The sequence below is a fragment of the Panthera pardus genome, unplaced genomic scaffold (genome assembly GCF_024362965.1).
Source record: "Panthera pardus isolate Hobbes unplaced genomic scaffold, ASM2436296v1 HiC_scaffold_20, whole genome shotgun sequence".
Classification (NCBI taxonomy): domain Eukaryota; kingdom Metazoa; phylum Chordata; class Mammalia; order Carnivora; family Felidae; genus Panthera; species Panthera pardus.
In genome coordinates, this window is record NW_026526766.1 from 14540449 (window position 1) to 14565005 (window position 24557).

Consider the following 24557-nt stretch of genomic DNA (forward strand, 5'->3'; position numbering starts at 1 on the left):
ATTCCTAGCAAAGCAGAACACTGTTCCTAGAGAAGATCCATTTCACGTCTCTGGGCTGATGCGGCCTGGGGCAGCTTGGGGTAGACTCCCCTTTAACTCTTACTGGACGTATTCAAGGCAGGTCGTAGCTCTCCTTCTACAGCATAGGGAACCACGGTCAGGCAAGGCAAATAGCTTGCCCAAGATCACAGAGCAACTGAGTAATGGAGCCCAGACGTAAGCGCAGGTCTTTGTGACGCCCCGGTTTGTATTCCATGTTTCAACACTCATTTTCTCCTGCACCATCACTAAGTGATTAATAGGACGGGCACATATCATATTGCGACGTGGATCCAAAGAAAGCGGGTTCTTTATTTATGAATTGACTACAGTCGCCTGTGAGGTAACATAAAATCCAGAAATAGGTGCCGGCAGAGGAAAATTCGATTTCGTAAAAACATTTAAAAAATATTTCCAAGCCATTACTACTCGAGGCCTTAAAATGATCTTATTAAGATGATGTACAGCGGGGCCTTAGGCAGTAAATAGATAGATAGATGGGTCTATTCCTGAGTAAACGTGTATTGGATAAGCAGGGGAAGAAAGGGTGAGGGGACAGGAGGAGAGAGGAGACAGGGACTTCTCTACAGTTCCCAAAGTCAGAAGATATGTCCTCAGCATTGTTACGTCCCCTGGGGGGCTTACCGGGTTGGGATCTGTGGGCTGGCGACGTATACTTGGTTATTGGCCAACTGAACAAATGAATGAATTCAATCTTCTAATGAGAAGAGAAAAAGTCCTTAGGCCTTTTCATTGACCTAAATTTGTCAAAGTATTTTGGGCTTTTCCTAATTTACTTTCTGTTTCATTTAAACAAATGAGATGGAACTCGAGGGGAAGTAAAGACTGAACTGAAGAATTGAGCCGCAGACCAAAGCAGAGCAAGCAGGGGTTCTTGCCTGAATATTTGAAAAGGATTAATGAAAATGTATCATCCTGTCACCCTTTACCGTCATCATGGAAATCAAGTCCGTCCACTGCCTCCGGTGAGCCGGGAATGTATTTGTTTCAGGAGGATACCCTCGGTCTACATATGGTGAGCTACGGTCAGAGACGCCAATAGCTCAGGAGACGAAATACAACAACAATGGTAAATACAGGCAGAAATCCAAATCTTGTGAGCCAAATAGACTTCTTTTTGGCTGCTGGTTTTTGAGAACTGTCTTCCGTGCTTGTCTGTTTTTTTAATTATGCTAAAAATAATTATCTAAAGGCAGAGCACAGAGGATTTCTAGGGCAGTGAGACTGTTCTGTGTGATACTACGAGGGTGGGTACGTGTCATTACACATTTGTCTGAACCCGCAGAATGGACAACACCAAGGGCGAACCTTCATGTAGATGACGAACGTTAGGTGATAATGATGCATCAGTGGAGGTTCATCAACTTACAAACGTACTAGTCTGGTGGGAGATGGTGGTAATGGGGGAGGCTATGTATGTGTGGGGGTTGAGGCTATATGGGAAATCTGTACTTTCTGCTCAATGTTGCTGTGAACCTAAAAATGCTTTAAGAAATGAAGCCTACAAAAAAATTATCTACTGAAAAAGTAAATAATAAGACCTCCCTCCCCATTAAGAATAGTGGCTACCCCAGTTATGAACAAGACAAAACAAAGCGAGATGCCCTTAAAGTTTTCAAGCACTATTCTCAAACCGGCACTTAACTCTAGTACCTGTTACCATAACAAAACGCAAAAATTCCTGAGCACTCTGTCCACATTTGGATGAAGCACTGTAGGGAAAAAGCGAGTGTTTTCTCACTCTACCTTGGCTTATTACAGTTAGGCGTGTGGCAGCTATAATACCTTCTTTTCTCAGGTGCTACGTAGCACTTACTTTGAAGAATATAATAAATTAGGGCGAGTCACTTTGCATCAGTATCCCAGTGTTTCCTTGGGGACAGGGAACTTTCTAACAGCTGGATAATTCTAACAAATATTTTTCCATTTTTTTCAATAACCTCATCAAGTTATTAATTTCTAACTTCTATCTGTAGCAATTTTAACGGGCTTTCAATGACAACGTTCCCATTTTACTTGCAAATGAAAGATACCTCCAGCCTACTATCTGCCATTGTTGTAAACAGGACTGTTGAGTCTGAACAATCCAGTGCTGATTAGCGGTCTCCAGCCTTAAGCGCTGGGCTCATTTCTAAAGTTAAACCAATAACACAATACATAATTCTCTGGCACGTCCAGTCCTTTTATGTCACGCAGTTAACACTCCCTCTACTCACGTGACAAGCCAACAGAAAGCATCCTATAATCAACTGAGCAGGCTATGATTAACTTCGCACGGAGCCATCCCCAAACTCTGTACAAACTCCATAGTGGTTCTCAGATGAAAACATGTCAAGACATACTTCTCTAATGAAGAGAAAATTTCCAATTAAGAGCATCTTATGCGTCTTACTTTTTAGGAGATTATGAATCAAATTAGCACAGGGCCTGGCCAGACTGTCTCTAGTCTTATTTTCACCTGCTTCTGCTACACAAAGCCAATCATCTGCAAGGTGCTGGGCTTTACAATCTGGTCGGGACCATTATGTTAATTAATTAATCGAACAATAATGCATTGAACTCATTCCCGTTACCCTGAAGTGGGGCAAGTTCCAGCCACATCTGTGAGATAAGTAGATGCAGTGTTATTCCCATGTCGCTTGAGTGTGTGCACATAGTCCTATCAGGAAAATGAAAGAAAGATTTTGGATTTCTTTTCCTTCCATATTGTAGGACAGTGCTTAGTACAGAAGAAATTTACCTTTGGGATTCTCTTGGAACATTCTTGGTAGGACAGGATCCTCAATTTCTTGGAAGATAATTTTATTATTTCTTTTTTGTTGAGAGCAAAGAAGGACCTCATTTGATTGTCCTGTGTCCCTCCCCGAGCCCTAGTAAAGTGCTTAACAATAATGTGAAGTCGCAGTGGGTAGCTAATAGCTCTGAACTCAAGGCATCTCCGCCAGCATGGCTACTTGCTCTCTTTATTGATGGCAGAGGTTTAAGTTACAAATAGTAGGAATTGAACAGCATCTCAGCTGCCTTCCCGTGACAGACACTGTCAACCATCTGTGCTCCCCATACACATGAAGGTCTAAGTGAATCTGTTTACAAAGCACCTAGACCACTCCAGTGAAAGAACTAGCATTCTGTCTGACTCCAGAACCAATTTGGAACCACTTCGTTCCAATATCAATAATTTCATGACTATCCCAAGTAAAGTGATGGTAGTTATCTTCTGACTAACACGTTTCCCAGTCCGGGAAAACTGTCTTGTCAGATGGGCTCATAAGGTGGCTAAGTGTAACGAAGTTCCCTGCTTAAGGAGAATCTGTCCAGAAAAGTCATTCCGAACTCCCCAAAGACCGGGGATGGGGAGGTTTAATATGTCTACAGCATCACTAGATTAAATTCCAAAACCTTAAATAATTTCCGGGGGTGTGGCTGCTGTTTGCCATTCTGCGCAGGTCCCTCTTTCGGGACCAGAGATCTATTCGTCCAGCTGTTTCTTGGAAGGACTTCAGCTGACAGTCCACAGAGCTATTCTACTCAATGTCACAGCACTTCCTGGAGCAGCCAGCTTCCAATTATTGGTCCAGGCTTCCCTTTCACAACTGAGAGCAATGCAGAAGGGCCACCCCAGCTTTAGCGCTCCTTGTGGGGTCACCTCAGGCCTTGGTTTACACCCCTTCTTCTCCCCTCTCCCCATCCTGCTTTCTTGCTCTCCTTCCCTTCCCATCATAGGTTTTGATCCCAAGGGCACTCCCTATAAACTATTTGCATGCCAAGTTCCATCTCAGGGTCAGTTTCCCAGAGAACCCAAATGTACAATCTCTGGCTTCCCCTTTTTCTTCTCTTTTAAATACTATTGTGTTCTGGGGCACCCGGGTGGTTCAGCCTGTTAAATGTCTGACTCTTGGTTTCAGCTCAGGTCATGGTCTTGCACTTTGTGGGTTTGAGCCCCCTGTCAGGCTCTGCGCTGTGAGTGTGGAGCCTGCTTGGGATCCTCTCTCCCTCTCTCTCTGCCCCTCCTCTGCTTGCGCTGTCTCTCTCTCAAAATAAGTAAACTTTCAGAATAAATACTATTGCGTTCTTGCAAATGGAACTAGCCTTTGGAGAATATAGTGAATATACATTCTGTTTCCACATGAAATTTCTGATAGTATAGACTGTGCCTGCTTTCTAGTCTGTACCCACAGAACATCTAGTACAGTTAGGATATAATAAATACTGAACAGAAGAAGCTGCACAGCGGGGCTGGGTGGTGCGTATTATTACTCACAAATGCTAAATATTTTATCTGGGGCTAATTAGTAACTTCAGAAGACAGCAAGTGAGTTAAGTTCACTTGGGCTACCATTATGCACAGGCAGCTACGTTGAACAGTGGAAAGTGTATGCATTTTGTTTTCCTCTGGATATATTTGAGGATGGGGAAACTGACTTTTTGCAAAGCAGTCAAGTGAAATAGTTGGTTAATTGTCAACTTCCTTATTTGAAGACATTTTTGGAAAATGTCTTGCCATTACTAGTTTTTTTTTTTTTTTTAATTCTGCTTGTGGATTTTTATTTGTTGACCTTTTTGTTTCTTTAACACATCCGAATTTTGAATTGGTTGAGAAAACTCACTAGCAAGTAATGTCAAACAAGTACACTTATATTATTATTATTATTTTGGTTTATTTATTTACTTATTTTGAGAGATGGGGATGGGGGAGGGGCACTGGGCTCTATCTCATGCACCTGATCATGACCTGAGCTGAAATCAGGAGTCAGATGTTCAACCGACTGAGTCACCTATGCGCCCCTAAACAAATAGAAATAATGTGAGGGGTGCCTGGGTGGCTCAGTCGGTTGAGTGTCCAAATTTAGCTCAGGTCATGAACCTGTAGTTTGGGAGTTTGAGTCTTGCGTCAGGCTCTCAGCTGCTTCGGATTCTGTGTCTCCCTCTCTCTCTTTTCCTCCCCTGCTCGCACTCTGTCTCTCTCTCTCAAAAATAAATCAAGATTTAAAAAAATTAAAAAAATAATGTGAGTCATAGCTGAGGTCACTGTACCCCCTTAAGACCTACAGGAGATAGCCTCAATCCTCTTGCCCCTGATTTGTGGAAAGTCTAAGGCATTCCTCAATGATTCTATGAATTTCTGGAGGGCTTACATTCTCCTGGTCAGCTTTGATCTCAAGTTCCTATTCTGCTAAAGTTGTTGAGTTTAGGTATGGTCTTTTCATAAACTATTGCTTTCTTTATTCTGTACCATGTGAATACAATGTAGAACCCAGTCTTTCACCCACCCTCCCTCTCTCTTGGTACACAGACACATGGACACACACACACCATTCACACAAGGCATTCTTTTTTTTAATGTTTATTTTTGAGAGAGAGAGAGAGAGAGAGACTTGGGGAGGGGCAGAGAGAGAGGGAGACACAGAATTTGAAGCAGGCTCCGGGCTCCCAGCTGTCCACACAGAGCCCGAGGTGGGGCTCAAACTCACAAACCATGAGATCGTGACCTGAGCCGAAGTCAGACACTTAACTAGTCCCCCACAAGGCATTCTTACAGGTAGCCAAATTTTCTAGAGTTTTGGGAAGGTGAAAGTTATGTAACACAGAATGCAAAAAGCATGATTACAACATTTATCATCTTTGTCCTCAAAAAAACGAGTCTTTCTTCCTTATCTGCAACAATCTGATGGCCTCTCCCTCTTTCTTCCTTCCTCCCTTAGGTGCCCACTTTTGTTTTTTAAGAGAAGAAAAAATTCCCCTCCTTCTCTTTAAGAAAATACTTTAGCCCTTTCAGATGCTTATGAGTCAAGTCATCTTAACTGCATGCAAAAGAAAACCTAACTCAGACTGGTTTATGCAAGAGCTTCTATGGGTCTTGTAACTTAAAAATCGAGGGCTAGGTCTTTATCTCAGGCATGGGTGGCTAAGGGACTCTGCTGTGTCAGCAGATCAGCTTTCCTTCTCAGTCTGTTGGCTCTCTGCTACTGGCTCCCTCTCAGATGCCTTTTGCTCAGTGTCCTAACACGATCCTTCACACCTCTTCCAGGGCTTCACACCAGCTGCAAGAGGGGGCCGGCCTCTCCCAGGCTCCGCAGTCAGACTGCACTGCATTGGCTGCCAGTGAGTCACATGCCTGTCCCTCAGCCTATCGTTGTGGGCAAAGGAATGCAGCGTGCTCATTGGCTTAGGCCTAATTCCCATCATCCAACCCTGGAGCTGCTGGGGGCGGGATTAGTCTGACTCAAACCGAGGGGTGGGGGGAGGGGGAAGGCGTGAGCGGCTCCTCAGAGGGAGACTAGTTAGGAATGCTGAACAGGGGTGAGGGGTCACAGAGCAGTAGCCCAAACCAGCAGTATCTGGAACAGGCTTAACCCAGCCTCATACTTAACGTTAGGACCTCCCTCTGAGTATTTAAGGACCGCCTGAAGTCTTTGTTGTTGTTGTTTTATTTTGAGGAGAGACAGAAAGTGAGCAGGGGAGGGGCAAAGAGAGAGAGGGAGACAGAGGATTCCAAGCAGGCTCCGTGATGTCAGCGCAGAGTCTTGTGTGGGGCTCAATCTCCCTAACGGTGAGATCATGACCTGAGCCGAAATCAGGAATCCAACACTTAATTTACTGAGCCACCCAGGTGGCCGAGACTCCCTAAAGTCTTAAAAGGATTGCTTGAGGAAGGCCAGTGTGGCTCAGTTGGTTAAGCATCCGACTCTCGATTTTGACTCTGGTCCTGATCTCACGGTTGAGGAGATGGAGCCCTGACGGCGCCAGCGCGGAGCCTGCTTGGAATGCTCTGTCTCCCTCTCGCTCTCTGCCCCTCCCCCACTCATCCTCTCTCCCTCCCTCTCTCTCTCTCTCTCTCTCAAAATAAACAAATAAACATTAAAAAAGAACAACCCACAATTGCCTAAATGTGCCTGCCCAATTAAGTCTGTAGACAAAGGCCAACTTCCTACCATCGACAGTTTAGAGTGGGGAAGTTCATTTTTGTAGATACTCTGAAGTGGTCTGCAGGGGCCAAGAATGTTCCGTATCTCGATGGCAGTGGTTATATGGTTGTACACATATGCAAAAATTCATCAAGCTGTACACGTTAGGTGTGTGTATTTTGGTGTAAGTGTTATTACGCTTCAGTTAATTTTTATCTTTTTAATATCCTGCAAGATGACCAATACACGTCTGTGTGTTCCTTAGTGTGATAGTCAACCCTGTGATCTTCAATTTGCCTTTCTACTAAGTGGTATTTACTCAGAGGCGAAGACGTAGCCTGGCTGAGGCCCTGACGGTAGGAAACCCAATATGAATTGGGGGGTCAAGTCCTAATTGGTATTAATATGGGTGTATTTGACTGAAGTCTCTTCTAGGACGTAATATATCCCTCAGATCGTATGTCAACATAAGAGACATTTAGAGACTGAGGATAACCTGAAAGGCGATGACTATGATAAGGCTTCTAAACCTTTCCCCAGACGATTCAGGTAGACATATTCAGAAAGATAACTTGTCTTCTATCATAAATAAAGCCAATCAGAGTCATTAGTCTTCAGGGAAACCACCACATTTGCTGTTCCTTTCGAGAAGGGTTATAATGAGCCTAGGATTGGAGATCTGTGTTCGAGTTCTGCCCCCGTCCTTTACTAGCTGTGTGACTGTGGGCAGGTCACTTAACCGTGCCTGAGCTTCAGTTCTCCATCTATAAAAGAATGATGATAAGCGAGATTCCCCTCCTTCCGGGCTGCTCTGAGAAATAGATGATACACAAGCAACGTTTGGAAAACGGGGAAGTCTCGTTATTATTTTGACCCCCACTCCTATTTCCTTTAATGGCATTAATCACTTTTTTTTTTTTTTTTTAAATTTTCAGTGCCTCTTTTGAACTTATCTTCATAGGCACCCTCCTGAAGGGATCTTTTTGTTCATGATTACTTCTAAGGTTAAGTGACTACCAGGATTTGATTCAGCAGCCCCTTCCATCTGGCCAATACATCAGGACACCTTGCCTGAGTTTCATCTTGCTTTTTTCTGTTTCTGCATCTATATATAGCTTCTTCCTGTCTTTCTGGATCTTTCGCAGTTCCATCTTCTAATTCCCTTTGCTTACAATATTATCCCTCTTTGAAATCTCATTATCAACTGCAGCCAACGGGGGGAAGGACAGAGTTTCTTGATTTCTTTTAGTAAATTTCAATTACTGTAAACTTCTTCGGTTACATAAGTGAGATGAGTAAGAAATGATGGCTGATGGTACAGAGAAAGTGGAGTTTTCTTTTTGAAAGGTGGGATTACTCCCACATAAGGAAAAGCTTACTGTTTTTCAGAAACGACTGGAGAGAGTGATGAGAGAGGGGAGTCAGAGTTGTTAGAATATTTGAGAGATTAGCTTAGATCCACACCTGGAGTACCTGCTATTTAGAAGGCATTGTTTTTAGGTTCTTACATTTCTGATCCAATTTGATCCTTGTCACCTTTCTACAGGTTCGCTGTTGTTTTCTCACCTTTACAAATGTTGAGACTGAGGTTAGCTCATACAAAGTCACACAGCAGATTAGTTGGAAAAGATCTATTTGGATGCAGACGTATCAAAATACAAAGCTAATACTTCTTCCAAAAACTATTCTTCAGTGGTCCTTGTCTTGTAGAGTTTGGTGGGTCTACAACCGGGTAAATATAAGAGATAAGCTTTGGTAATAGAATACTGACTTGCTAGCCACATGGCTTATGTCTGGGATATATTTCCTTTTTATAAGAGTGTAAAATCAGGGGGCGGCTGGGTGGCTCAGTCGGTTAAATGTCTGACTTTGGCTCAGGTCGTGATCTCACAGTTTGTGGGTTTGAGCCCCACGTCAGGCTCTGGGCTGACGGCTTGGAGCCTGGAGCCTGCTTCAAATTCTATGTCCCCCTCTCTCTGCCCCTCCCCTGCTCATTCTCTTTCTCTCTCAAAAATAAATAAATATTTTTCTAAAAAAGAGTGCAAATGAGGAAGTAAGAAGAGAAGGATGAAAGGGAGGGAGGAAGGAAGACAAATGGTCCCTTTTTCTGCTTCTACTAAGGACTGCTCAAAAATAATAATAATTTTTAAAATACTGGTCTTACATTGCTTTGGTAGAAAGTTCTGTTACTTTTAAAGAAGGTATCTCAGAAAATGGGTTATTAGATGTAGGAATGGGCCACCCAGCAATTAATAGAATTAACCTTAATGAAAATTATCATGTCTAAGGTGTACCTAAGATCAACGATGGCCAGATTCAAGGACAACAGGGATTTGACTCAAAAGCCTGTGGGGCAACTATAATTTTATAATGTAATTACTTCCTTTAGTATTAATTTAAATGTAGTCCAATTGAAAACTTTGAGAAGACCATCTGAGTATGTCCTCATGGGGACACATCTGTTTGCAGACCCAAACGGCTAGAACGACACAGTTATCAACATTTAAACACACTAACGTGAACATGAATAACATTACTGAGACACTGAGATATACACAGATACTTGTTTGTGAAGTTAGCATATTGCTAGGAAAAATGTATGATTAAAAGGAAATAAGAGGGCCTTACAAGTTTGTTCATTCTTTCAGAAAAATAGACATTGTTTTTCACTACAAAGTCAACGGTGATCCTTTTCCTTGACTCAGAGGCCCTGCTGGAGCATTACTAGGTCAGAGAGTGACTCAGATTTATGGTCCAAACAAGTTCCGGATTTGAGCAGCGCTATACATCAGCTCTCATGGCCCTGCTGGTGAATCATAGCAGCTACCCCTACATTCCTGGGACCTTTTTCAGCTCCCCTCAGCTGTGATTCCCCAGATCCATTGCTCAAGATTAACAGAATATAACACACGAAGATCAGAGGTCAGCTTTGAAATACAAAAGCATCATGCCCAAATGTCAAAAACAAGGTCAGCAATAAATCATGTTGGAAAGAAGCAGAAGGTCATAAATAGAAGACAAGAGATTATAAATCATAATTCACAACCCGGAGCACCACCATCCTAAGAGAATGGACTAAAAAGTAACAACAACAGCTAAGACAGTGACCGCAAATAACGCAGGTCAGCAATCTGAAGTTTAGAAGGAAAAGACCAGAAATGTTCCAAGGGTCCAGAGGAAAGGGCAAAGGGCACAGGTCACAGGATTAGACAGACTAACTAGGTATCAGAACATGTTGGCTTGCCCATTGTTTTTCATTCTGGAAAATGCCAAATCTCTAGTTATTAGACTTTTTGTTGGTTCTTGGAAGTTACTCTAGAAGTGCAGAGTCACTTAGAGGACCCTAAGAATAAAATCTCATGTGCTTAATTAAAGACATCCCTAATATCTTGGAGGCAAAATGCTGAAAATCTTAGAGTAAGAAGGGTAAACTTACATCACATTCTTCTGGTATCACTCAGCAATGCTAAAATATCATCCAGACTTTTTTCAATATGTAAGAGCATATCCTTGACATGAAGAGAAGAATGATTTTACTCTAAATCAGAGATAAGCCACAACCACAAATCTCACTGTCAGCTTTCTTGGTCAATTGCAAAGCTAACGATGGTTTAAAACTACTAATGACCATACATCATGTTTTTCTTGCGATGAAACATAATTACAATGTGTTAATACTTACGAATCACATTGAGGTTCTCAGACGAGGTGAAGTGAAAAGAAGTAAATAAATATTACATAAATAAGTAATTATACAAGCAATTAATGCCTCTCAAATTGTGGATTGTAAATTTGAAAACACTAATTGCCTTATAGGACTGAGCCCTGCACACAACATGGGAAGGGTTGCTGTTTAGAGTGAAATCAACCCCTCTCTGATTTGACTTTCAGATCAAGTGAAACAGAAAGAAGAAAATGAGGTTCTAATCTATTTGATTTTTTCATACTGCTGGAGACATTATGTATTAGTTGAAGATAGTTGACTTAAGGATACGGGCAAGGAAATGTGTATGATCTTTTTCTTTTTTGTGGTCATATACAGTTAGTGCGTGCAAAAAGCTTTTAAATAGATTTAAAATATCTGATGGCCAGAACAGTCAGAAAGAAATATATGTGGGAGTAACTCAGTCTTTGAATCACATTCAGATGAGATGTAAATATTTTAAATGCCCACATGTAATTATTGAAAACTCAATTTTTGTATTTTCTTTTTTTAGGTGTAATATTTTAATCTTTCATGAATAGGAAGAAAAATGGGGAAAAATGGGGAGTGGCAAATCACATTTCTAGTTACTAAGTCTTTTCAAACCAAAGCTTTGGAAACTCAGTATTCCAGATCATTTTGGGAGTTTTAAATATTAAGACAAGAATCCAGTTTGCCATACAATACGGAGCATTTGGGAATATCAGAAGCTTACTGTTCCCCATTCAACAATTCTCTAGAGATTCATCTGTAACAACTAGAAGTAGGAAAATTTTTCTTTATTCTCATTTGACTGCTTGAAAATGACTTAAGGTAAAATACCTTGAAATTGCCCTAGAATCAAAGGGGTTTTCTTTGTAGCTTTTCACAAAAATAACTGCACAGGTTATTATTCAAACCCAAAAGAGCTTTGAACCTGGGCCCAGATCAAACAATAAGAAATTTGGCCCTATTTTATTGGCTTCTTTATACTCTACTATATTTTCTGAATTTCCTACGATGGACATATATCACTTTTATAATCAGAAGAAAACATCCCATAAAGAAGTTTAGTTCAGATGAAACACGCTCAGGGCCCATAGAAATGAGAAAATAGGCTGGAGTCCATGGCGTGAGTTCTTACAAGCATCACCGTGGGAGTCTGTGCACAGTTTTAAGAACTATTCCTTATGTTTAGTAACAAACACTTGGATGATGTAGATGATGGAACTATTACTCCCACCCCAGCCCCCTTACCGATGAGCAATGAACGATGTGTACACTTACATAATTTTCTTCTGCACGGAGGTTAAAAAGTAAATTGTCTAGCAGCATTATAAACAACACGAAGGCTGCTTTAAATAAATCTGAAGCTGAGTTTGCTCTGGACAGTGTTAAGCCATCTGAGATTTCTGCTAGGGAGAGGCTGTCAGGCCCATCAAAGGCAGCAAGGATGAGCTTCTCAACTGAAAATTATTGTTTTCAGGAGTGTAAAGAGAGGCAACACAGTCTCATAAAAATTTGGAGTGATCAAAGCAGCACAATACAGGAGCCTCTAGATTTAACACCCACTCTGATATTTACAAGCTCTGTGACCCCGGGCCATTTGCCTAACCTCTCTGAGCCTCTGTTTTCATTTACAAAATGGCTATGTTAATAATGGAACCTGTTTGGGGGGTTATTGGAAGGATTAAACTAGGTAAATTGTTTGTAGGATATCTACCAGTACGTGGTAGATAACTTTTATGGAAACCTATATGGTCTACTCCCCTTATATGACAGTGGTATTAAAGGAAGAGCAGCATCTGAACGTTTTAAAATGTATTTATCACACAGTAGACTACGCTGGACGCACCGGGTTCCCTTACCTTCATGCTAAGAGAATTATCTGTGTAGAACCTCCAATCGGGCCCCAAAATGATGCCACCTAAGTAGTTACTCACCCTAGACATGGCATGTAGAATTTCCTTGTACAAAATTAGAGAGAGCTTATGTTTGTATTTAAGGTGTTGGAAGGAGTCCTAGCGGGGAAATCATGTGCCACTGGCAGATAAGAATCTGCTTATAATATGTATGATAAACCATTCCCAAATGTTCACTTGGAGTGAGAGAGTTGCTAACAAGTTGCCCCTGATTCATTTCTCACCACCACCCTATGCAGCAGGCACTGCTTTAATCTCCGGAGAAGATTGAAGCTCAGAGAGGTTAATAACTTTCTCACTGTCATCCAGGGAGTAAACAAGAGATGGGGCACTTCAGCGTCTAACCATAAATGGGAACATCCATTTATTTGAGAAAAACCCTGTTAGTCTCACCCTTTTTAGAAACGGTGGTGGGGAGGAAATAAACCCGCAGAGGAAGGGAGGAATAAGGAGGAAAAATTCAGCCAGCCGATTCTTTTGTTGGAGGACAGAACCAACCACAATTGCCCAAGAAGCCAAATTGGACACTGGGGTGCAAAGACAATCTTCTAGGGAATCCAAAGAGAGGTTATGCTTTCAAAAGGGGTGAGCGGTGGCTTGGTTCCCGCCGCTCCCCGCCCCCCCCCCCCCCCCCCCCGCCTTCTCCCCTCAAACCTGTTTGTCTCTGGGAAATGAAACAGTTTTGGTTTGCAAGCTGTCGCCAGGGAGTGGGGCAAGACTTTGTGTAACAAACAAGAGCGACTGCCAGAGCCCCCAGCCAGCCTCTCCGGGGCCAGACTGCCAAGGAAACCTGGCGTTGTGACAACAAGGTCCATTCAGCACGACCAGTGGTCACTGAGGAGCGGCTTTGGGAAGGACAGCCATGTGAGGCTCAGCAGGGGAAGAGTGCCGCCTCCCAGTAGTGAATTGTGTAAGCTCTTAAAATCCCTCCAGCCTGGAACACCTGGAAATAAGTACAATTGTGTGTGTGTGTGCGCACACATGCACAGAATTTTCTAGGAAAAAGGTTTAGAGCTTTCAGCAAATTCCTAAGAGCCCGCAACCCTCACGGGAGAAACCACAGTCAGGAGGAGCATATGTTCTGATCTTCCAGAAAAGAACACCAAGCTCACCAACTTTTATTTCTGGAGCAACTGAGCCCAGGCTGTCAGCCCACTTTCCTCTTGCAAAACCCTAAGGCACTTAAAAGAGACCACAGGGGTAAAAAAATCACTCAACCCCTTTTTTAATCTAAACCTAATCCTCCTTAAACCTCGCCTGACCCAGGCTACCAGGAATCCTGCCATTGCCAAATGATACGATGTTTATTCGGCTCAGGTCTCAGCCTGCTGCTCCCGAACCACAAAATCAAAGAGGGACGTGTCAGCCGCCACCTGCTGATGAATGAGTAAACAAAGGGCCAGTCAAGAAAGAGGAGGACCAGTGTTTGAGGACAATGCCCTTGTGTAGTTCTGGCTCAAATAAGGGCACAGCTCCTAAGGAACAGGCCTGAGACATGCATAAATGCTGTGCCCGGAAGCCTGGGGACAGCTGTTCCTAATACACCCTTTGCCCCTGCTGCCCCCTAAAACTACAGTAGGGCGCCAGTGACACGGTGCCCCCTTTCCCAGAAGTGGGCAAAATTACACTTTGTGAACCCGTTAGGTTTGTGTCACAAGAGTGCTCTCCAAGGTATTTGCCCAGAAGCCTCAGGTCAGTAAGAGCGATGGAGAGCTCAGAAGGCATGGCCTGACCCCCATTTTACTGGAGCAGCTGTTTTGATCCGCTTTATATCTGGGGGATCTGAAAGAGGTTTGGGGGGAGGGAGTTCTGTTGTTAAAAATAGAATGTTTGTAATACACTCCTGAAATATCAGATTTGGCACATCCATACCCAAGACGGGCTGAAATGAAATAGGTCTTCTAGATCTCGAGATCCAGCAAGCTGGTTTTATCCTCGATGTTCTCTGCTTCCCTTCTCCGAACCGATGCCTCCTTATAACTCTTTCCATGTGTGTTCAAATCAGCGTCGTCCTCCCAGTAATGGCTGTGAGAGGGACAGCTAACGTTTTTCTATTGTGTGACAGGCGATGTGCTGGGCGTTTACTGGTCCCTCGGCAGCCCTTTGAGCAGGCGGTCTCTGTCCTCAGTTCAGCCGAAAACAGTGAAACAGAAACACAACAGCTATAACCAAAACATCAGCAACCACCGCTTGCCCAGTGCTCGTAAGTGGCGGGCCAGACCATAGCCCAGATGGTAACTCAGAGCCTGAGCTCTTACTCAATGCATAGTGTCGCCTGTCATATTTGAGCAAGGTGTGTGTGTGTGTGTGTGTGTGTGTGTGTGTGTGTAAATCAGATGTGTGTTATTTTTACATCTTAGACATAAATAAAGTCTGAAGGTAAAAATAGGAAGAAAAAAAAATCGCCCATCATTCTACCGTTCCAAGACTATCAACTGTTCGCATTTGGCCATATTTCTTTTCAGTCTATTTTTACGCATAATTTCTAGCTGTGCACATTTAAGAAAACAGCTCTGATTATCTATGCATATTTTATTTTGCTTTTGTCACTTAATGTGACAACATGTTGATGTTTTTAATAACACTGCAAATTCTCTCTCATTTTTACTGGCTTAATAATAGTCTCCTAGGTGGAGCTATTCACTTTAACAAACCGTTATTGAGGATGTAATGTGTCCTAGACCCTATGCTAGGCCCTAGGAATACTGGTTTGTTTTTTTTTTTCTTCAAGGAACTAGTCTAATGTCGGCCAAATAAGGCACATAGATAACTATATAGTTGTAATAATAGCGAACACTACTGAACATATACCATGTTTGAGACACCATTCACATGAACTCACTGAATTCTCACAGAAACCTTATGAGCTGCGATGATCTCTGCTCTTCTTTTTTCCCTTTTTTGTGAGGTTTAATAGTACCTACCTCATAGGCACAGAGTGAGGTTTTATTTATTTTTTAATGTTTATTTATTTATTTTGAGAGAGAGAGCAAGAGAGCAGGGGAGGGGTAGAGAGAGGGGGAGAAAGAGAATCCCAAACAGGCTCCACACTGTCAGCTCAGAGCCCTACTTGGGGCTCGATCTCATGAACCATGAGATCATGACCTGAGCCGAAATCAAGAGTCTGACCCTCAACCAACTGAGCCCCACGGGTGCCACTCTGCTCTTTTGATAGGTGTCGAGACTGAGGCATATCTTGATAGCAAGATAGTGTTTCCAGATACGGTAGGTAGAAGGTGCTTGAAGATGTCCACCACCTTATCCCCAGAATTTGTGAATATTACTCTACATAGAAATTACCTGTAAGGTAAAATAGTAAAACGTAACATTACCTTACTTGGAAAAGGAACTTTGTAGGTGTGATTAAGTTAAGGGTTTTGAGAGGGGAAGATTGCCCTGGATTTTCTGGGTAGGCCTGATCTCATCACAGGGAGATTTATAAGAGGGAGACAGCAGTATCAGAGTCAGAGGAGATGTGACAATGAAACCACAGGTGTGAGAGTCTGTATGTATGGGAGAGAGAGAGAGAGAGAGAGAGAAAGAGAGAGAGAGAGAGACTAGAAGATGCTACAGAGTGGACCCCGAAGATGGGGGAAGGGGCCATGATCCAAGGAAGGTAGGAGGCCTTCAGAAGCTGGAAAAGACAATGAGACAGATTCTCCCTCTGGAACTTCCAGAAGGAACACAGCCATACCATCACCTTGATTTTAGGACTTGTATCTTCCGCAACTGTATGATAATAAGTTTATGTTGTTTTAAGCCACCAAGTCTGTGATAATTTGTTAAAGCAGCCATAGGAAACCAATACACTAGGATTCAAACCCAGGCAGCTTGACTCTAGAGCCGTTATTCTTAACTACGGTCATACGTGCTGGGCAAGGCATGCCCAGTGTGCTGTAAGAGCCCAGAGAAAGGACACCCAGCAGAGCGTTAGGCAGAGACAAGAGGATGACAGCCTGAATCTTCCAAACTGAGCACGAATTGTGAAGAGAGCAAAGGATGAGAAATTGAATTAACGTAGGAAGATATCCGTGATATCAGAAGTGGAAAAACATTCTAATACTATGTATAATAATCTTCCCATTTCTGTTTAAAAATACACACGAGTGTCTATTCATCAGCATATGTGCAGATGATACAGTCCCATAGTTATCTCCGAGGAGTGACTTTGTGGGTAACTGTAAGGGGACATTTTCACTGTTTACTTATAAATCTTCGTATTATTTGAAAATATCACCCCAAATGTATGTGGGGTTAATTTTTTGTGTGTGAAATAAAGTATCTATAACATACCTTTTTTTTTTTTTTTTTAAGTTGGAGGAAATGCTATGCCTCGCTGGGATATAAATATTTGTGGATAGAGCTTTGTGCTTCTGTGGGATGATTTCCTTAGTGTGGAAAATTCCTGGAGGTAGAATCGCTGAATCAATGGGTAGAAACATTTGGAAAACACATGTATTAAAAAATAACGGGGGGCGCCTGGGTGGCTCAGTCGGTTAAGCGGCCGACTTCGGCTCAGGTTATGATCTCGCGGTCCGTGAGTTCGAGCCCCGCGTCGGGCTCTGTGCTGACAGCTCAGAGCCTGGAGCCTGTTTCAGATTCTGTGTCTCCCTCTCTCTGACCCTCCCCCGTTCATGCTCTGTCTCTCTCTGTCTCAAAAATAAATAAACGTTAAAAAAAAAAAATTAAAAAAAAAAAATAACGGAAGTAGTACTCAGTCAGTAAGCTAAAATGAAACGTAGGAGGAGGAAATGGATGTATAACCCGGTGAGCAGACGACATGGTAGTTTTCTCCTCCTGTGTGGAGGCTGATACATTGGATACTAGTTCCCCGGGGCTGCCCTGGCAAAGTACCACAGATTAGGTAGCTGAAACAACAGAAATTTCTTTTCTCGTAATTCCAGGGGCCAGATGTCCAAGATCAAGGTGTCTAGAGGGCTGGTTCTTCCTGAGGGCTCTCTCCTTGACTTGTAGATGCTGTTCTTCCTGTGTCTTCTTCATACGGCATTTTCTTCTGGGCATGTCTGTGTCCTAATTTCCTCTTCTTCTAAGGACATCAGATGGCTTGGATTAGGGCCCATCCTAATGACTTCATTTTAACTTAATTACCTCTCTAAAGGCGCTACCTTCAAGAAAGATACTGCATTCTGAGGTACAGGATATTAGGACATCAACATATGAATTTGGCAGGGGGACGTAATTAAGCCCATACCACATGAAAAGAAAGCTCTAGAGGAATGAATCAATACCCATGAAGAGAATTTCTGTTCACTCTGAGAAGGAAGCTTTGTAATATCTTAACATTTTCCATAATGGAATAGAGCTAAAGAATGAACACCATGGTTATGCTGGTTATAGGCTCCCTGTTTCTTCCCAGCCCTGCCCCAGTGCCTGTCTTGATCAGCTGGGCTGAGCCGAATGCAAACTGCATAGACTCTTTCCTGACTTTTCTCTTTGGGAACCTAAACCCGAATCTGCTCTAAACAAAGACATGACTCTTTCCTAGTACCCACTGTGGTTCCACTTTGCCTCTGTAATCTATCTCCAAAGACAGCACGAGAAGGGGGAGAATAAATCATCAACAGGAAGAGGGTTTGGCCCCTTCCCCCTCCCCACAAAATGTCACTGTGACTTCTTTGTGCCCTTTGTCTGTCCTTGATCCAGATCAGAAATCTCTTGGAGTGGGAAAAGAGGGTAAGGGTGGAATCCTGAGCTTTTTTTTTTTTTTTTTTAGGATTAGAATACATCACCAGTAAGAGGTTTATAGAGTTTAACTCAGGAGTCATAAAACACTTCAGTAAAAAACTAGATAGGAAATATTTTAGCATTGCAGGCCACAGGATTATTGCTGAGTATTCAATTCTGTCATGTGGCACCAAACCAGCCACAGAAAAACATAAAAAAAAAAAAAAATCACTGTTGTGTTCCAATAAAACTTTATTTACCAAACAAGCAGTGGCCATTACTCAAGGAAATGGAAAATATTTACTAGGTTGAACAAAAGTATGTAGTGGGCCCAGAATGATCAACTGTGAATTGTATAAATTTCCTTCTTGATTTATTAAATAAATTACGTAGTATTGAGTGTAACTTATGTATTTCTGTTTTTTTCCCTCAACACATTTTGTTCATTTCTTATGATAAAGAAGGAGGCTTCAAAAGTTAGTTTAGTAATAACATGTTTCTGAACCTGAACTTTAGTTTTTTAAAAACGTTTTGCTACATAATGCTTGGGTTAAATCTGACACAGAGGTGACACAATCAGATGCTATAGTTACAAAATAAGGGCCAGAGATAAAGGACAGAATAAATCCCATTGACTTGGTGTTTCATCCGGTCATTCATTTAACCAATATTTGCATATGTGCTGTGTGTAAGTCACTAGAGCGAGTGCTGTAGAGAATTCTTCAAAGTCACCGGTAGTTCTCTCCAAATCAAGTGAGAAAAGAAGACTCCTGGCCATGGGTGATTACCCTGGGGGAGAGCACCTGGCCACATTAGAACAAGCAGACTGTTCCTGTGGAATTTGAATCTGAAATGGAATGCCATGGCGGGAAGAGCCTGGAGCTGCTTCACCAAGGAGATAGTTCGTTTGTTCCTGCCGCTGAGCTACGTGGAGTTGCCCCCTTTTCAAGGTTGTTTGGTTGGTGAAGGAGACTGATAAGAAGTAATATTGAAAAAGGAGGTGGGGGTCAGCTGTGGTGAGCCTTCACAACCAGAGGGAGGAGCCTGAATTACACCTTACAGGTAACAAATATCCTATGATACCACGACTGATTCGTGTGGGTTAACAACCAACCCGGCAAGCGCAGTTTCCGCATCCACAAAGTGCCAACCACCATCCTGGGTTATGCTAGATGGAAGGAACACCGAAGATCTGGAGCGTTTGGCACTCCTTCAGGTCTGCCAGTTCAGTGCTATAGAGCAGAAATTCTCCACCTCAGCACTAGTGACATTTGGGCTGGATAGTTCTTTGTTGGGACTGCCTGGTGCATTGTAGGACACTCAGCAGCATCTTTGGCCTCTCCTCACTAGCTACCACGCAGCTGAGTTACGACAGATACAAAAGTCACGTGTCCAGACGTTGCCACACGTCCCCTGGAGGACTGTATGAGTTCCCTCTTGCCGCTGTGACGAATTACAAGAAAATTAGTGCCTTAAAACGATCCAAACGTCTTCTCTTACAATTCTGGAAGTTAGAAGTACAAAATAAGTCCTATGGATCTACAATCGAGTTGTTGGCAGGGCTGGTTCCTTCCGGGGACTCTGAGGGAAGAATCTGTTTCCTTGCCTTTTTTGGCTCTTGGTGGCCACCTGTACACCCTGTGTAGTGGCCCCTTCCTCCAACTTCCAAGCACACCACTCCAATCTTGGCTTTTGGCTTCACGTGACCTTCTCCCCCACTCTCACTCTCCTGCCTCCTTCTTGTAAAGATCTTATAAGGCTCCATTGGGTGATCTGGACTACACAAATTAATCTCTCCATCTCAAGATCCTTAACTCAATCTCATCTGCAAAGTCTCTTGCCATGTAAGGTAATGTTCCTAAGTTCTGGGTCTTAGGACCTAGACATATTTGGGGGTCGGCCTGCCACAGGAGCAAAATCACCCCAGGTTGAGAGCTCCTTATCTAGAAGAATAGGGTCAGCTGACCTAGATTTGAGTCCCAGATCTTCCCTGCCTACCAGCTGTGTGGCATCGTTCCCTCATCGGTAAATGGGGCTGGTGGTAGTATTTATCCCATGGGATTAATAATATATGAACTGAAACACAGAAAGCCATTGTCAAAGTTTTGGGCATACGGTGCTCAATACACATTAGTTATTAAAAACAAAAGTAAAGGGTCTTCTGGGTGGCTCAGTCAGTTAAGTCTCCAACTCTTGATCTCAGTTCAGGTCTTGATCTCAGGGTTGGGAGTTCAAACTTCACATTGGCCTCCACACTGGGCATGAAATACTACTTAAAAATGTTTTTTAAAAAAGTAAGTTTCGATTCGATATTTATAAACATGAGGATCATTTTCATGATCATACAAAGAAAATGAGAGTGGTATGTAAGGAACAAGTCCCTGGCTAATTTGGAGTCGGTTAGTATAATTATAACTCATTTAAATATGATATTTCCTGATGCCGCCTGATGACCATTTTTACAAGGTACGTGAGGGCACACAGAATTTCTCCAAGTGCTTACATTTACTGAAATGTGGTACGGGCCAGTCTCTATTCTGTGCTTTTTACCTGCAATAGTTTATTTAACACTCAAAGCTACTGCAAGGCATAGGAATTTGAATATTCCCATTTTACAGATGAGGAAACTAGGCTACAGAGAGATTTAGAATCTCATCCGAGTTTACAGTGTTGCTGACAGAGGTGAGATTTCAGTCAAGCAACCTCTGTCCAGAGTTCCCTTTTGAACGTCCACTTATACTGCCTTCATTTTTGTTTTCAAATTGTTGTAAACATGCACACAGACACACACACATACACACACACACGATTTACCCTTTTAACAAACGTTTAAGTGAACAGTGCATTACGGTTAACTATAAGCACGTCTCTACAGCACATCTCTAGAGCTTTTTCATCTTCCATGACTGAAACTTTACACATTGAACAACAATTCCCCGTCTCTCCCTCTAGCCTCCTGTAACAACCATTCTACTTTTGGATTTCTCTGGGTCTGATGACTTTAGATGTCACAGAAGTGGAATCATGGAGAATCTGCCACTTAGCGTCATGTTTTTAAGGTTTGTCCCTGCTGTCACAGAGGGCAGAATCTCCCTCTTTTTTTAAGGCTGTATAATACTTCAATGTATGTATAACTGCCTTCAAAGACCCAGCCCTTCTCCCAAATCAAGTTATTTCTTACTCAGATTAGGGACCAATTCATATCTACTCCCTGGGGATAAAGTTAGTTAAATAGAATGGGAGAAGGACAATTTTTCAAAATGATGTCCCTGCCTACTTCATTCTTGTTGTAAGAATATATATGTAACCATAAGAGCTGAGGGATTCTTGGAGCAGCTAAAGAGCAAAAGATAAGGATTCGTTTGTGGGACGCAGTTTGGACCTTTCATGTCCCCCTTCTAACTCTTGCCTGCAGGGTCCTGAGCTCCTCTGCAGACCCAGATTCCCTGGGGGAGAGAGCAGAGAAACAGCATTTGTAACAGGCTCCCCTGGCAATTCTTCCCCATGCCAAGGTTTGAGAACACTGTTCCTAATATTTCTAATCTCAGCCCCAGCTCATCAGAGAGCTGTTTTCTCTTCCATGGAAAAATCACCATCTTAATGATCGCTACCAGGGCTGGCTTATTAACTAAAGGGGGCACAGAGACTCAACTCTCAATGGTTGGCAATTATCGCAAGGTAGTTCCTGCCATTTTTCCTTCCCCCAAGGGGCAGCTTAGCAGCAAATGGCTCACTATTAACTTCACCAGTTGAAAAAGAAAATAACAAAACTAACGGTCAACTAAATTTGTTTTTCGTTGGTAGAAGCATTGGCTGCCTATATGATGCGTCATGAAGGTTGAAGAAAGGCTTGTCTCTGCAAATACCTCTGTCCCACCAATCTGCTGGGGGGTGGGGGGAGGGGGCAATTTTGTGGTTTGGAGTTTCCTAAATTCCAAATACGTTAACCAGAAGGTGTAATAAGTAATACATTAAGCTGCTATGATTCAACCACAGCTTAAGGAGGATTGCAAAATCAGCTATGAAGCAATTGAGCAAATAACCAAATAAAGCCTTGAGAGAGTGAGATTTAGAATAGTATATTTAGACGAGCCGAAAAAGATTAGGCGAACTCAAGAAGAGGGGCTATTACAAGAGGCTGAGTGGGTAGAACAAACGAGTTCGTCATCTTCTCCCACTATTTGCCTTTCTGCCCCTTATGCTTTCTCTAAAGTAGGAGTCAGCAAACTTATTCTGTGAGGAGTCACATAGTTTATATTTTAGGTTCTTTAGCAATCACTCGGTTCTGTCACTGTAGTACAAAAGCCGCCGAAGACAGTATGTAAATGAGTGAAGGTGGCCGTATTGCAATAAACCTTTGGTTCTGGACCCTGAAGCTTGAATTTTATATAATTTTTACATGTTCCAATCTTTCATCCTCCTCTGGGTTTTTTCCAACCATTAAGACATATGAAAACCTTTGTTAGTTTGGGAGCCAGGCAAAAACAGAGAGTGGGATAGTTTGTAGACCCTTGTTCTTAAGCAATGACCATTTGCTTTTAGGGGGCGCCCAGGTGGCTCAGTCGGTTAAGTGTCCGACTTCCGCTCAGGTCATGATCTCAGGTCATAATCTTATGATTTGTGAGTTCGAGCCCCATATCGGGCTCTCTGCTGTTAGCGTGGAGTCCTCTTAGGATCCTCTGTCTCCCTCTCTCTTCGCCCCTCCCCCGTTTGTACTCTCTCTCTCAAAAATAAATAAACATTTTTTTAAAAATGCTATTTTCAGTGCACACCCCAGGCTAGTTCAGTTCTCTGCATTTGCTTCTGCTATTTCTTCTACATGGAGTGTTATTTTCCCACCCCTTTATTTGCATCTTGTGCTTACCACCTGGTTCGATTACTGTCCCCCTTCCAAAATGGCCTGTCATCCTCCAGTGTCTCCATCTGTATCTCTCTAATAGCCTCGATCATTTCTGATTTGCATTATTTTGTGGCCCAAGCTGTTTTATTTTTATATCCTCCATGGCACTGAGCCTAACACGGAGTTAGCGACTGCTAGTGTTTTTTGGGTCAAGGCAGGACCATCAGCATTTAGGAAACCGTATAATATTGGGATAAGAAGAGAGCTGAAAGAGAAGTGATAGGACATGCCGAACACCTGTAGTGGATTGATTCGTGGCCCTTAAAAGATACGCCCACCTTCTAATACCCTGACCCTGTGAATGGGAACTTACTTGGAAAAAGGGTCTTTGAAGCTGTAATTAAGTTAAAGATCTTGAGATGAGATGATCCTGGGTTACCCAAGTGGGCCTTAAATCCAATGACAAACATCTTTATAAGAGACAGAGAAGAAGGCATGTAGAGGAGCGGGCCATTGAAGGTGACACAGAGACTGGAGTGACACAGACATGAAGACTGTCCAGAGCCACCAGAAGCTGGAAGAGGCAAGGAAAGCATCTGCGTTGGAGCCCCCTGAGGAAATGCCGCCCTGCCAACACCTTGATTTTGGGTCTCTGACTCCAGAACTGTGAGAAAATACCTTTCTATTGTTCTGGAAAGCTTGGTTTGTGCTAATTGCTATGTCAAAGCTAATAAACCCTCCCTGCAAGTTAAATATTGATAGAGTAACAGCTGATGTTTATTTAGCACTTATTTTGTGCAGTTTCACATGGAGTATTATATTAAATTTTCACAACTATCCAAAGAATTTGGAACTATTCTTATCCCTTGTACAAATGAGGAAACGGATATTCTGAGTAACCTGCACAAAGATCCACTCGGTTAGTAGGTGATGGAACCAGAATTGAGTCCAAGTGGTCTGACTTCTTTTGATCCTCCTTTTGATCAAAAGGAGTCTCCTCCTTTTGATCACTATGTTATCTGTTCGGGTCTTCTTAGTTATTCATCTGGCATTTCACATACCCTAAAAAAGATGGGGGAAATGTTGGGCAATGACTTTCATCTCTGGGCGTTGAAATTCCTTGAATTGGATTTGTACTATTCCAGCAGCCCGTTCTTTCTTTTCTTTCCTTTTTGCCTGCATTAAATAAAGTCCGTTTCCCTGAGCAGCCCTAATGTGACTACAAGTAACAATCTTAGCTTCTAGTTTCCATTAAGGAAAATAAATAAGAAGAAACACAACTCCAGGCAGCAGTGGGAAGATGTCAGCAATGGAAACACAGCCTGTTGAGGGGTGAGTCATGAAGAACAAAGTGTCCAGCTGTCATTGGGACCTTCCCATAGGAAAAGGCTCTGTGGACAGGACGCTGTTTGTACAAAGCAACCCACAGTTAGGGCTCACAGGGAAGCCAGACAGCATAGTAT

At 42.6% G+C, this 24557-nt stretch overlaps 1 long non-coding RNA gene across 1 annotated transcript in view; it reads left to right on the forward strand.

The window, feature by feature from the left end:
• Positions 1 to 24557, forward strand: part of LOC128778560 (uncharacterized) — a 30386-nt gene that overhangs the window by 159 nt on the left and 5670 nt on the right. The window lies entirely within an intron of this gene.